Source organism: Stegodyphus dumicola, chromosome X2 (assembly GCF_044657685.1).
Source record: "Stegodyphus dumicola isolate Sdum_Otavi_A_Nest chromosome X2, ASM4465768v1".
In the NCBI taxonomy this organism is placed as follows: Eukaryota; Metazoa; Arthropoda; class Arachnida; order Araneae; family Eresidae; genus Stegodyphus; species Stegodyphus dumicola.
In genome coordinates, this window is record NC_140781.1 from 158,300,893 (window position 1) to 158,315,221 (window position 14,329).

The window sequence follows — 14,329 nt, forward strand, 5'->3', positions numbered from 1 at the left end:
AAAACTTTATATTCGTTTCAAGCGCTGTATAATATTCAGATTGAAAGATTTCTCTAGCCGTCTTCCTCTTGAGTGTATGTAACATTTTCTGTTACAATCTGAACGAAAATTTAAATGATGTAGTAAATCTAAAATTTTACCGAATTAATATGCATATTGAATGATCGTTGTTTGGAATATAATTTTAAAATTTATGTTTTTTGGTAGTTGTAAAATGCACAAACTTTGAATTATTTGTCCGAAAATTAACAATTTCAGAATTTATTCAAGTTTACTTTTTAATACTGTTATCTGTCATATTTAAACAACTAACTTAAATTTAACAGAACAATTTGTTTTCTTTCAGCCGCTGATTTTTGTTATTCGTAAGTTTCAATTTTCAAAAGTGGAGAGTTGCGCGGTCGAGGTTATGTTCATGTTATCATCTAATGGCGGAGAATGATTTGTTGTACTGGTGAAGTCAGCCTTTACTATAATAATAGAAACGTAAGATGTTTAAAAGTGTTATTTTGGTGTGATCTAAACAGCAGAAATTCGGCTGAATACGGAATAAAACTTTGAGAGTGTTGTATTATATTGCAGTTGTTTTGGGTAGTTCCGCAAAACTGGGTTGCAAATTTTTCGAAGTGACGCTAGTGATGGCTGTGTTTCACTGACCCCGCGTTTCAGCCTCCTATTACCAGGATGTCCATACAACGCTATTGTAAGCATTATGATCGTGGAACAGCATAATGAAACTAAAGGTATGCTAAAATTGCTCTTAACATAATATTGATCTCAGTCGTTTGCAACTTGAGGCTATAAATTGTGCCCGAACCTCGTATGTGACACAAACCGATCTGTGTGTTTGTAAACCGATCGAGTATCAGCTGAGGTGAAGTTAAGCCTAGCCCGTCGTAGGATAGGCTGAGATTGAGCGGCCCATTTGGCTTTGTTGACATCGGTCGCGTGAATTGAATTAAATTTTTAAAATTAATATCATGGTTTTTTTCGCTTTTCTGATCCACATATAGCATTGATGAACCATAAAGGATTTAAATTATGCAGAGTTTGCTTGAGATATATGTATTATTATCAGTTTATTCCCATATAGTTACATGAAATTTCGATGATATGTTGAAGTAATTTAAGACAATTTAAGCTGTAGTTGGGTATCATAAATAGCAGAATGTTTGATTTACAGTATATCATAACGTTATAAAGCGTCAAAACTAATCGTAGGGCTATTTTTTGAACTATATATGAAGTAACTCCAAGCAAGCATCTCTCCAAACCTATGCTTGAAAACTGAATATAATTTGTATATCTGCTTGAATGCTTTTATGTAAAAGCTGGTAGTGGAAATGCAGTTTTTCATTTTATTGAACAGAACAAAATGTTGCATAGTGTGAACTGATATGTTGCATAGTGAGACTTTTAGTGCTAGTGGTTATTTATTTCTGTAATGTTGAAATGGGTGAGTGCTAGTAGATAAGTATTAAATTGCTTAGCTGATTGAATTGATAATACTGCCACAATATGAGATTAAAAGGATAAAGCGAATGCTACGGTTTTGTAGCTACTTGATTTTCATAAGTTTATAATAAAGTTTTAAGGCTTCAGAATAAGAATATGAATCCTAAAATTTAGCTTTTTTTTTTTGAACAGGTATATAATTCACTATATATTTTCATTCAAACAATTTCCCAATAAATAAACATTTTTCAGTTTCTTATATAGTTTGCAATAAGTAATTAAATTGATTGTTTTGTTCATTCACATAATTCATGGTTTAAGTAAATGTATCTTTAAAATTATTCTCCATGGTATGGAATAAAGAAATGCAATAAAAAATGAAGAATTTCGAAAGATGAAGTAAAACTTCACACTTTTGAATTTCTAGACCAAAAATTTCAAAGTTAGTGCAATCTACAACTGCCAAAAAATATAAATTTTAAAATTATATTCCAAACAACAATTATTCAATGTGCATCCTAATTTGGTATTTAGATTTATTACAATTCTTTTATATTTACTGATCCTTGATCTTAAAATGTAATGAAAAAGGGGGGACTAGAAATAGTTTTGTCTGGCATAAGTAAATGTTGTTGAAAAACGTAGTTAATTTATTTGTAATAAATTTCATTTTTCCATACGTTATATATTTTTGATGTGCAGTGCTGTTTTTATATTGAAATAAGCTTGTGTCTAGAAAATGTGCTCAAATAAAACATTACAAATACAACTACAAAAAAATATAAATTTTAAAATTATATTCCAAATAACAATTATTCAACGTGCATCCTAATTCGGTAAAATTTTAGATTTATTACAATTATTTTAGATTTACTGCTCCTTGATCTTAAAATGTAATGAAAAAGGGGGGACTAGAAATAGTTTTATTTTGTCTGGCATAAGTAAATATTGTTGAAACACATAGGTAAATTATTTTTAATAAATTTCATTTTTTCCATGCGTTTCATATTTTTGATGTGCAGTGTTGTTTTTATGTTGAAATAAGCTTGTGTATAGAAAATATGATCAAATAAAACATTACAAGTACTCTATTTTATTTCAGAATTGAAGTAAACACATATATATTTATAGAAAATTAAATTCTGTTATGTTTCCTTCTGAGGAAAAGTTGACAGAAGAGCAGTGTCACTTTTTAAATAATTATCATATAATAAAATAGTTCTATACTTTCTTATGTAGTAATCAGCTTATAATGTAGTGATACATTTCATCAGAAATGTTTTAAAAAGTAAAATATAACCTTGTTAATATAAATTTTTTAAATAATATAGCTGATCCTTGTTCTTAACTTTAATGTATATAATAAAGTATTGATATAGAGATTTTATTATTTCTCTAGAGCAGACCATTTTTTGGGGGGTTGAAGTAAACAGTTTTTTTTTTTTTTTAAAGTCTGGTGTTAGTTCTGTAGGATGTATATGGAATTTTGAAACTGGCTGGAATTAAATAAGCTATAATACTAATTTGTAATTATAGGAGATAAATATATTCTTCCATAATTTGTAAAAACAGACATATAACCTGACTCATTTGTGAAAATAATGAAAATTTAAGTTGAATATTGTGTAATACTTTTACATGGCAGAAGAGTAAAGTCAATTTTTCTTTTCCCCAGAGCGAGTGATTTTGTTTAGAAAGGTGCAAGCAAAGAAAAACATTGAAAGTAAATCGTGTCAGTCAACATTATTTGGCATATTTGGATATTAAATGCTAGAGTGGAGAAGGTAATTATTTCTTGTTAAAAATGTAGTTTAAATTTTACTTAAAATTGAATCAGAGATGATAATAAGCTTATGATAAAAATTTGTTGTACATTGCTTTAACATTAATTTATGTGTTCAAAAAAGTCCACATAGCTATATCAATTATATATAAAATGTAACAAGCTTATAAGTTCATTGACACACGGAAGCTTTCTTTAGATAACTTTTGTATACTTTTTATGTAACTTATGTAAAAGCATATTGTAATTTTAATAATAACCATTATTCATAAACTGTGTTATGTATTAGGATGAAATATTGAATTCTGTAGTGCAAAAGTTACAGAATATATTTTCGAAACACTTCTGTTATTTATTTTTTAGATATTTTTTTTTGTTTTTAAGAATATTTATATTTACCCAAAATGGCATAATGCAAGAGCTTTAACTTTATAGGTAGCTGTAGAATTTAATTAATTTTTAAGAAATTTTATATAAATTTCATGTCGTTTGTGTGTGTGTTTATCTCTTTGCTACTTTTTATGATAGAAAATACTCTGCTTATGTTTAAATACTTGTACATATACTATATATGTGGTAGATAAAAAATACTCCTTTCAAATAGTTAAAATTTGTTTATCAATGCCATGACACCTGTTTATCGTGGAACAGGTGTCTGAAGTTTATAACATTTTTTTCTAAGAAAACATGTCAAGTAATTAGGCTTAGAAATCTTGCTTTTGAAACTTTCTCCGTTCTTTTATGATGTAGTTAAATTTTCTGCTGATTTATTTCTGAAAGTTATGAAGTGATTTCAGTTATAATTTTGTAAAGTAATATGTATAATTTTATTGGTTTTGATTTTTTGTAAGCAAAGTATGTGCAGGTTGCATTTATTCCAATCTATTTATAAATGTTTTTATTGTCTGCAAATTATAAATGCTGTGATGCTTTTAATTTTAAATATCTATTAATGAATGTAGTTTTGTGAATATACTTTATATAATATTTCTGTTTTATTATGTATTGTAGTTTTGAATATTTTCAATATTTAATGTATTTTCTTACGTCTTTCTGTCCATGCACAATTTCTTAGTAACTTTCTCAGCTTCTGACTTAGAAAATTCTAATTTATTTATGAATGTAGTTTTGTGAATATACTTTATATAATATTTCTGTTTTGTTATGTATTGTAGTTTTGAATATTTTCAATATTTAATGTATTTTCTTATGTCTTTCTGTCTATGCACAATTTCTCAGTAACTTTCTCAGCTTATGACTTAGAAAATTCTAATTTCTAATAATGTACAAGTTTTGGACACGTAAATCAAAATACATTATGTAAATAAAAAGCGTGATACATAAAGTATCTGATTTCTTTCAAAATAGAATGCAGTAGTGTTATAATTTCTATCCATATGTTTTCTTTATTTAAAATTTCTTCCTATAACTTATAACCCAATTGGCATATATTGCATAATTTTCTCATCTGGATTTTTCAAGTACTGGAATGTATATACATGTGCTAAATAAAAATGTTAAGGAAAAAATATTTCGTTAAACTGCATGTTCCATTTTTGTCTTTAAGTATGAAAAGGTGTAATGAATGATACGGTGATAATTTATATGTACTGTCCTTTAGTATTATGAATAGTATCTTTATTAATTAACGTAGATTGACTGCACTGGAAAGTTAATTCTAGAGCTGCCATAATTCTATATTTGTTAATGGTACTATATTATTTTATTTCTGGTAAATGAAAAAAAAAAGAAAATGTATTTTATTTTTAGTTATTCTGTTATTTGAATAATTATATATTTTTTAAAAATTGGGATTTTTTTTTTTTTAGTTTTAGTTATTCTGTCTAGTACTTAAATAATGATGATTTTTTTTCCTTTGTTGAAAAATAATTTGAGTTTAGATGTTTTGTTGAAATTTGTTAGCAATAAAGCCATGCATAATTTACTAATTAAAGGAGCTGCTTAAAAATATCTTCTCAAGAAGATACTGTTGTAGTTTAATAGCAAAAGCTACATTAATGTAATTGATGTTATAATGAGATTTACAGTTTTATATATTGTTTCTTTTAATGATGTTAGTTATTATTGTGACTTAAGAGTTTCTTGAAGTTATGAATCTTACATTTTGTTATAATTATATTGTGGTGAAAGAATGCTGGTCACATGGCCATCTCTTTACTATAATGAAGAAAAAATAAATAAAAAAGAAAATCTGAAAGGTTTCAGATATTGAATTACGTCCAAAGGGGCGTTTTTTTAACATTTTGTGTGTTACCTTTATTTATTAAATATCATGTTCTTCGAACTTAAACCATAAAATTCGGTTCAAGAGCAATATCACAAAATAAGGTTGATCTTTACATTATGGTAACTTGGCGTTTTTTTGGCGAAAATTTGGCGACCAACTCTTCTACAGCAACCCTCTATTTTTTTTCCCGCCGCCATTTTGTCTTCACGAAGTAAAGACATGTTTCTTTTCTTTTTATCTACTGAACACTTCTTCCAACAATCTACTAGCTGAATTACACTTATGCTAGAAATTTTATCTAACAAAACTGCTTAATCATGACAAATATTCACTGCAAAATTGGGAAAAAGTGCACAATACCATACTCCTTACGCGTTTTTCAAAATAACACATACACATAAACCACGTACATGCCGACTTATTTTTACTTAAAAAAACATCCCAGAATTGCACAAAAATGGCATTGCGCACACTTTTCACTATATCCATGTACACGGCTTTTTTCTCATAAATTAGAAAAATTTCACGAAAATGCATGACAATTTTCTCAATCTTTAAACCCGGTAAAAAGAACATATATGAAATTACCTGATCGCGAAAAAGTATTTACCCTTTCCAAATATGAACATTTCCACATATAAAATAAATAAAATATCCAAAAACCTCTAAATCATCTATTACATTATACACGTCACCAACGAATTCATACCGCAAGCATTACAAATACTTAGTATCAAAAATTTAAATTATTTCCATGCACGTTTACTTCAACTTAAATGTGTACCAAATTCCTACAAACATAAAATTCACAAAATAACTATCATTTAATTAAAATATCACTAAACCATGTACACGTCGACTTATTTTTACTTAAAAAAACATCCCAGAATTGCACAAAAATGGCATTGCGCACACTCTTCACTATATCCATGTACACTGCTTTTTTCTCATAAATTAGAAAAATTTCACGAAAATACATGACAATTTTCTCAATCTTTAAACCCGGTAAAAAGAACATATATGAAATTACCTGATCACGAAAAAGTAATGAACATTTCCACATATAAAATAAATAAAATATCCAAAAACTTTTACCTCTAAATCATCTATTACATTATACACGTCACCAACGAATTCATACCGGAACCATTACAAATACTTATTGTCAGATATTTAAATTATTTCCATGCACGTTTACTTCAACTAAAACATATACCAAATTCCTACAAACATAAAATTCACAAAATAACTATCATTTAATCTACGTTTAATATAATTAAATTCAAAAACACTACTTAAAATATAAATGAGCACATACATTAAATTAATACATACATAAATACCCATTCCGAATTCACTTTAGTTACGGCCATGGGATCCAAAAATTCACGAACACTGTTTCACACAACACAGAATAAAGCCACATACAAAATTTCCAGATTTTTTCCTGATTTCCCCCCTTTTCCGATTAAAGAACCGTAATTCGTCCATTAATATCACATGACATATCCCATGATCTCTCATTTCCCTCACACAAAATAATGCGTAATCGGAACTGAGTACTGCTCAGATTATTATCAAAGTGCCAGGTAGTAACCTTTATGGCCTCCAAAATGTCGCCAAACTACCAGTTACCATATTGTAAAGATCAACCCAAAATAATTTTAAATTGAGCATATCTTTAGAATTTCTGATACACAGTTCTGTGTGCTGGAGATAAAAAGGTTCCCCTCCGTAGAGTGTTGCCATTGCTCGCTTTTAAATCGTTGAGTTTGTTAATCAAAAATTCGTTAAAGTTTTACAAATTATGAAATCGATAATAAAACACATTCCAAGTTTCAATATTCAGAGTGATTAGATGCAAAATCGCTAAAGGAAAACAATAGCCCCTCAGGGACAATGCCCCTTTAGACTAAAAATGGTCTGGAAATTTTTACTCGTTCTTTCATATTGATATCATCTATCAGTAATTGCACATTCGATATTAACTGTGATTCTACTAGTTTTTATTATTTACTATTGCTGATTTAATTTAAATACCTGCTCACCCCCATAAAAAAATTCTGGATAAAATGGGTTAGGATAGCTACTGTTATGCTATTATAACTGTTGATAACATGCAGTACTGAAAATTCATTTTTTAATACTTTCTAATAATTAAAAATATTTGTATGTTAGGAAAGGCATGGCTTTAATTATTAAAATATACTCTGCTTTGCTGTGTTATATGCATAATACACTTAGCATTATAACTGTTGATAATATACAGTACTAAATATTCATTTTTCATAATTTCTAATAATTAAAAGTATCTGTATGTTAGAAAAGGATCAGCCTTATCAGGTGTTAGCAGTTATGAATAAGTATGAGATAGCTTATTAGCAGCAGTGAAATACACAAGATTATGGCAACAAATGTACATAGCAATCATGTGTTTTTTTATGTAGTGTATATGCTAATTAGATGTTCTAAGCTTTTTGGAATATTTTTGTGACCAGTATTTTTTTTTTCCATTTGTTAAGAATATGCAGCCACATGATTAGAAATTGCTTTATTTGAGTCACTTCTAGCACAATATCTAGAAAAGAATTAATTTCCAAATAAAATAGAATATATATATAGAACTTTATATCACAACTGTTACTTAATGTTAAGCTGTTATTGTTTTCTAATGACTTTTAAGGGAAGTAAGGCAACATTTATCAGTAGCAGTTTTTTTATTCAAAAAAGAAAGTTAATTCAGTATTGGATCTTGTTTTCTTATATATATATATTTTTAATTTATTTATTGTATGTTTGCCATGTCTTTAAATTTTTTTTCTATGTTTGTTATTTGATTCACAAACTGTAAGAATTATAAACCTGTAATAGTAATAATTAAACTATTTATAAAAGTAAGTCATTAAAACTAACAGAAGATAGACATTTCTCATGCAAGGAAGAAGAGTTAAAAATGTTTTAGTCACAAGAAAGTATGTTTAATGTATAAAACATTGCATTGAAATTTTAAAAATTAAATCCAAAGTATTATGATGATCATTGTATTTTAATATTAATTTGTTTCTCTTAACATCACTTATCTGATTCACTGGTGTGTGCCTTAAATGATGTATAAGTAAACTGTATAGAACCTATCATATATGCCGGCTTTTTTTCTCTTTAATTATTTAGATAATGTTAAGCATAAAATAGTAACAAGTTGGATTGTTTACATTTGGATTGCATAAGTGACACACAAATATTACTTAAAAATGCAGTTTCCAGTTTATTGTAAGTAGTAGTTGTATAATGCTGTAATTAATGTAGCTGTGGTTATCTGGCCATTAAGTATGTCTTTGCTGTGTATGTATTATCCTGTTATCCTGATCTTAATTCTTCAAGCAGCCAAGGATGTGCGTATGTGTGTATATATATATATATATGTTATATGTGTATATATATGTGTGTTATATGTTAAATATAATGATAGCTTTGCTCTATGCGAACAGGCAACCTCTAATTAACTTTCCACAATTTCAAGATCTTCCCCCTAGACCAGTACATTCGAGAACATTCTGTCATGTTATTTAACCGCTACTATAAATGTAGAGTTCGCACCATTTTTAGTCAGACTGCCTTGTTCTACTGCTATAAGACCTTTGCTGCCGCTCTTCCCATTTGTCTTCCTTTGTTTGAACATGCATATGTAATCTTTGAGAATCTAAAAGAATAATGATTTGCCATTTGAATTAAATAAAGATGTGGAATCAAAACAGCTAACTTCTTCTCTGTTGTCATTTGGATACCGCCTTACACTTCCAGCCATGATGACTGCAAGCTGATTACACTTCTATGTTCCTGGAAATATTACACACACACACACACACACACATATATATGGCCAATCTCAGAGCTGGTGTTGCTGAATTGGGTGGCAAAATTTTTAGAATTTAGGGAAGCACCGAAAAGTGAAGTTTTAGGGGCGGAGAAATCTTTTGCAAATTTAGAAAGGTACTGGACAGTAGAAATTGAAGCCTATCTCTGGCCATGTGTGTACATTAAGTTATTAGAACAAATATTTTTTAACATATGTATATAAATAATGACTTCTTAGCAATTAATAATTTTGGAGAAATAAAAAAAATATGTACCCTACTTGCCTAAAGCTTAACGATAAGGCCTACAACAAAACATTGATTACTTAGATTTGAAATATTAAACAACCCTCTCCAACAAAATCTATGATAAAAGAAAATTTCAATAATAATAAACTCATTAATTGGCATTGTGACATTTCGAAAAATGTTATTTTAAATACTATTCACACTCAACTGATTAGAATAAAAAATGTTTGCAATAATATTAATTTTTTTCAAGAAGTTCGACTATTAATAAATCTACTAATATAAAATGGAATACCCAAAATCAAAATTTACCAAACATTAATTGAAGCAGACATTAACTACAATTTTTAAATTATATGTTTACAGCAATATGATAAATATACCCTAAACTGAGAGGTCTGTAAGGTAGGATGGCTTTTATATGACATTTAATGTAAATATGTAATTAATCTCTGTAAAATATTTGTATTGATTAATCCTTATATAATACTTTCTCAGATATTCGTTTTTTAGGTGAAAACTAATCTGGCACTTTGCTTTTATATTAACAAAGAGCCTACTCTTTTCAAAGACTTAATTATAGCTCATTTATATAAAGGCCTTTCTGCTTTTAATTAGCTGTTTTCATTTTTCCCTCTGCTTTTGCCAGATCTAGTTTAAAATCAAATTTCTTTATGCACAACATCGGTAGCCATTTTATTTTGACAAGAACAACCTCTACCCGTTATAAGATATTTCTCCCACTTTCCTAGCATGCCTTCGTGGTGTAGTGGTTCTGCACGCTGGGCTGGTATTCCAGAGCTCCATAGTTCGATTCCTGCTGAAGGCGGCTGCTAATTTTTCATCTTGCCTGCTTTCAAAAATACCTAATGTCTCTACACAGTTTTACGGGATGTTTCTCAGATTACATTAAAAAATACCAACGTAATTGGGCCAATGTTTTTTGGCCTATTGCTTGTCAAATACACAACCTTGAGAGAATAGACAACCTCCCCATTTGTTTAAAATTCCTAAAAATTTGTTTCTACTGTCCTTTTATGATGTTTCAGAGTTCTTAAAAAAATTGGCAACCCCTTCTTTCTTGAATTCAAAGCACAGAATTTGGCAACATGCCCTGTCAGATGCATTTTTGGTTAAAGAAATATTCGTTATTTTTTACATCCTTAGCAGGCTGCATATGTAATTTTTTTATATTCGGATTTCTATAATTATCTGGTTCTTATCTTTTTAAGGGTGCTTAGTTTTAAATTGCGAGCTTGTAAAATGATGACAGTTTCATTGTAAATCTCCTTTTTTTTTTCCACCTATAGCAGGTTTTAAAAGTTTAGACATTCATGTTCATGAGTCGGCTCTTTTTTTAACTGTATATTTACTACTTCGGAAGTTTTCATAATTTAACCCTTTCTGACACGCTACCTTTTAAAGTAGGAGTTTTGATTAAAAAAAAAGGTAGGCAGTCTAATTAGGTTTAGAGGAGTACACAAGTAAAATTTTGTGAAGATAGCACTTATCATTTCAATTCTGTGGGTGTGCCCGAAGCAGGCACACAGATCGAAACGAGCATTGCTGGGAAGTGCGTAAAAGAATAAGGGGTTTTGCCTACGATTAAAAAACTCTAGATTCTGAATAGGGTGTGCCACAAGTAGACCTGCTACTCTACATCCCCTAAAAAGCTGTTTTTCGGTTATATGATGATTACATGCATGTGAATGAAAAAAGTAACTTGGGTATATGATATTTGCATTATTTACATTTCATATTTACACTTTTTCTATTTTTTGCATGGTGGTACTTTTCGAAGAAACTGACACCACCTTTGAAAATGCACAACCCAATATTGAATGTTTTGCACATGCACCGGGATCCATATCAGATTCGCTATCTGAAAGCAATTCACATATAGAAATGGTCAGCCCTCTCCGATCCGTTTGGAAAATAATTACAAATCCGAAAAAAATAAACTCATATATACAATTAGAAATTATAAACTATAAAATAAAATTAAATAAACATCTATAACTCAAAACTATTAAACGTTGTGCTAGCGAAACTTTGAACGAAAGCGAAAGAGAAAAAGATAACTGCTCTAGTGAAAAACCGAACAGCTAACTGATAAAATTATCCTTGACTTTCAGAAAATCACTCCGACAATTTGTCAGTTAATAACCGAACGTCCCCTCCCCAACCCCCCCAAAAAAGAGAAGAAAGAGAAAAACAGGAAATGAAACATAGATGTGGACCCACCTTTCTGTTGGCAATGAACTGACCGATGAGATGCGGAGAAAGAAAGAATACTGTCTCTCAATTGTCCTAGTGTCTCGGTGAGCCCGGTTTAGGAACACCTGAGGTTCGCCATTTGATTTTAGGCAAGATTTCAAGGTAAAAATTTAAAACTAATATAGAATAAGGAGATTAGCATACAAACAAAAAAATAAGAGAAATTTCTTTTCAAACAATTCCTTTTATACATTAAAAAAAACTGGAAGATTTCTTTGAAAAATGAGGGTTTTAAGAAACTAAACATGGCTAAAATATATGGACTGGTTTGTGTTGATCTGCCAACTACTATAAATAAAGAAGGTTCGGAGTAATCTATAAATCCTTTTTCATTCAATTTTTCTGTGCGTACAAAAGGAAATTTTTAGGTGGGCCCAGAGTGGGCACACCGTGCCGCAAAGTTTTAAACGAATAAAGTTTTTGAAAGTATTTGTATGAAATTTTTCTAGTTTTTTTTCACTAAGCTTTAGTTTTGTATTTTTGGTACTTTTTACAACTTAATTTTGGTTGTTTTTAAATTTAAGATTATTTTCTGTGCTTTAATCCATAGAGTAGTGAACGACATGTAGGAGTAGTTCTTGACATTGTAGGACTATTAGAAATATAATTCTGCAAACAAGAAAAATTAATTTACGGCTGTTTGAGCCCTATAATGTGAAGAAGAATGAAACATTTTGTTTACTGCTCATTAAGTGTCCCAGTTTAATGTTTCAAATTACTAACCTCTTGAAAAGTTCTGTTTAAAACATTAAACAAAGGAAGATTAATAGTTTTAGTATTATTTGTATTTTTTTATCATTCTTTAATTTAATTGATTATACCAATTCTTAAATTTTTTCTAGCTTTGATAAAAACTTTAAAAGTTAGGTTTACGTCTCAGACTTAAAGAAATTTTCACTTTCAGTTTACAGACACAATTTATTGGCCCTATACGTTTTCCCCCAGATAGGATCATCTATAAAAAATAGTTTCTTTATGAACTAGAAACTATATTCTATAGATGACTTGTCAACTCAGAAGATTAAAAGAGTTTGGCATTTTTTTTAATAATTCAGAAATATAGAAGGTGCAGCTTATGAAAAAAGTGGCAACGCAAAATATTATACAAAGAAAGATGAAGAATGTTATTTAAGTTCAGTATTAAATGAGTAATTGTGAGATCCTGGTACTTACAAGGAAGGTATTCCATTTGTGAATACTTTGGTGTTTCTAGGAGAAAAAAAATGCATACTGATTTGCTAAAATCATAATGATAAAAAAATTAGTTGTTACATTGCACTAGGTAGGTAGTTTAAAAAAGTGTAAAATAGAATATAAATATATTTAATGATATATTGTCTTCTTGCAACTTGTGTAAATTTCAAATTAATGTTTCTGAATTCTGCATATGAAATGTTCTCTGTTTGAAAGTCTAAAGTAAAAAATTAAGATATGTATATGAAATCCTGATTTGTAATATATATCCATTTGAGAGTCATCGCATAGGAAATGTCTCCTAATTGAAAGTATTAAGATATGTGTATGAAATCCTAATTTGTTATATCTATCTATTTATGATTTTCTTCATTATTGTCATGTCTTATGCATATCAGCGTGTTTATTTTCAATCACTGGTTCCTCATAGTTTTAAAAACATTAGTAGCAAAATATAAAATCTTCTTGTTAATTTATCTTGTTTTAAAACATAATATAAAAATCTAAATAAAAATAATCAAACTTAATGTTTGAGAGATGTCGCCCAGATGGTATAGTGGTTAGGGGAGGCTACTACGGTGCCGGAGTTCCCGGGTTCGAATCCTGGAGAAGACATGGATGTAAATGTGTAGTACTGGTGTGGCATGGCGGCACTCTAAATATGCGGCAAGCCGAAAGTCCTCTCATGTGAATTTGTGGAAGGGGAGAGGTGTGGGAGGCCCCTGTGTGCTTTTCCTCAAAATTGGGGTGAAAAACAAAAGTCCAACCTCTCTTTGGAGTAGGGTGTGACAACCATTGTTCCATGAGATATGGACTAAACAACAATGTTTGAAAGATGAGGTCAGAAAGTAATACTAGTTCATTTTATGTTGAAGGATGCCGTATACGCTAGACATGTTCATGCAGTACACAGAATACATATATTCTGTGACAGTTCAGCATGCCGATTACAGGTTAAATAGCGCAGATGAAGTGCAGTGAAAAAATTAACTAAACAGTTATGTACTTTATACTAGTCAGATTTGCTGCATAAAATCAAAGTATGGCAATTATGAATAACTGTAATTTGTGTAATTAAACTTTAATTATAATCTACTTTTATGTACACATATATAAGGAATTAATAAGTAATTGGTAACTTAAGTAAGGCATAAACAATTTGATTGAGCTCTCCAAAGCAGAGCAATAGTGAAATGGTGCCAAGTCTTGTTAGGAAACGTTTCTTGGTGATTAAACATATTCATTTTCCCATAATATATCTGTAGTGAT

At 29.3% G+C, this 14,329-nt stretch overlaps 1 protein-coding gene across 10 annotated transcripts in view; it reads left to right on the forward strand.

Annotated features, from left to right (window-relative positions):
• The first annotated feature begins 385 nt into the window (after positions 1-385).
• Positions 386-14,329, forward strand: part of LOC118183397 (nipped-B-like protein A) — an 83,459-nt gene continuing 69,515 nt past the window's right edge. For 4 of the 10 annotated variants that reach the window (XM_085809836.1, XM_035352912.2, XM_035352911.2 and 1 more), the window contains exons 1-2: positions 399-743; positions 3,131-3,239. The gene's annotated coding sequence lies outside the window, so the exon portion shown is untranslated. Of the gene's footprint in view, positions 744-3,130; positions 3,240-11,724; positions 11,969-14,329 lie in introns of all 10 variants that reach the window. The other 6 variants (XM_085809837.1, XM_035352917.2, XM_035352913.2 and 3 more) reach the window with 4 other exon arrangements.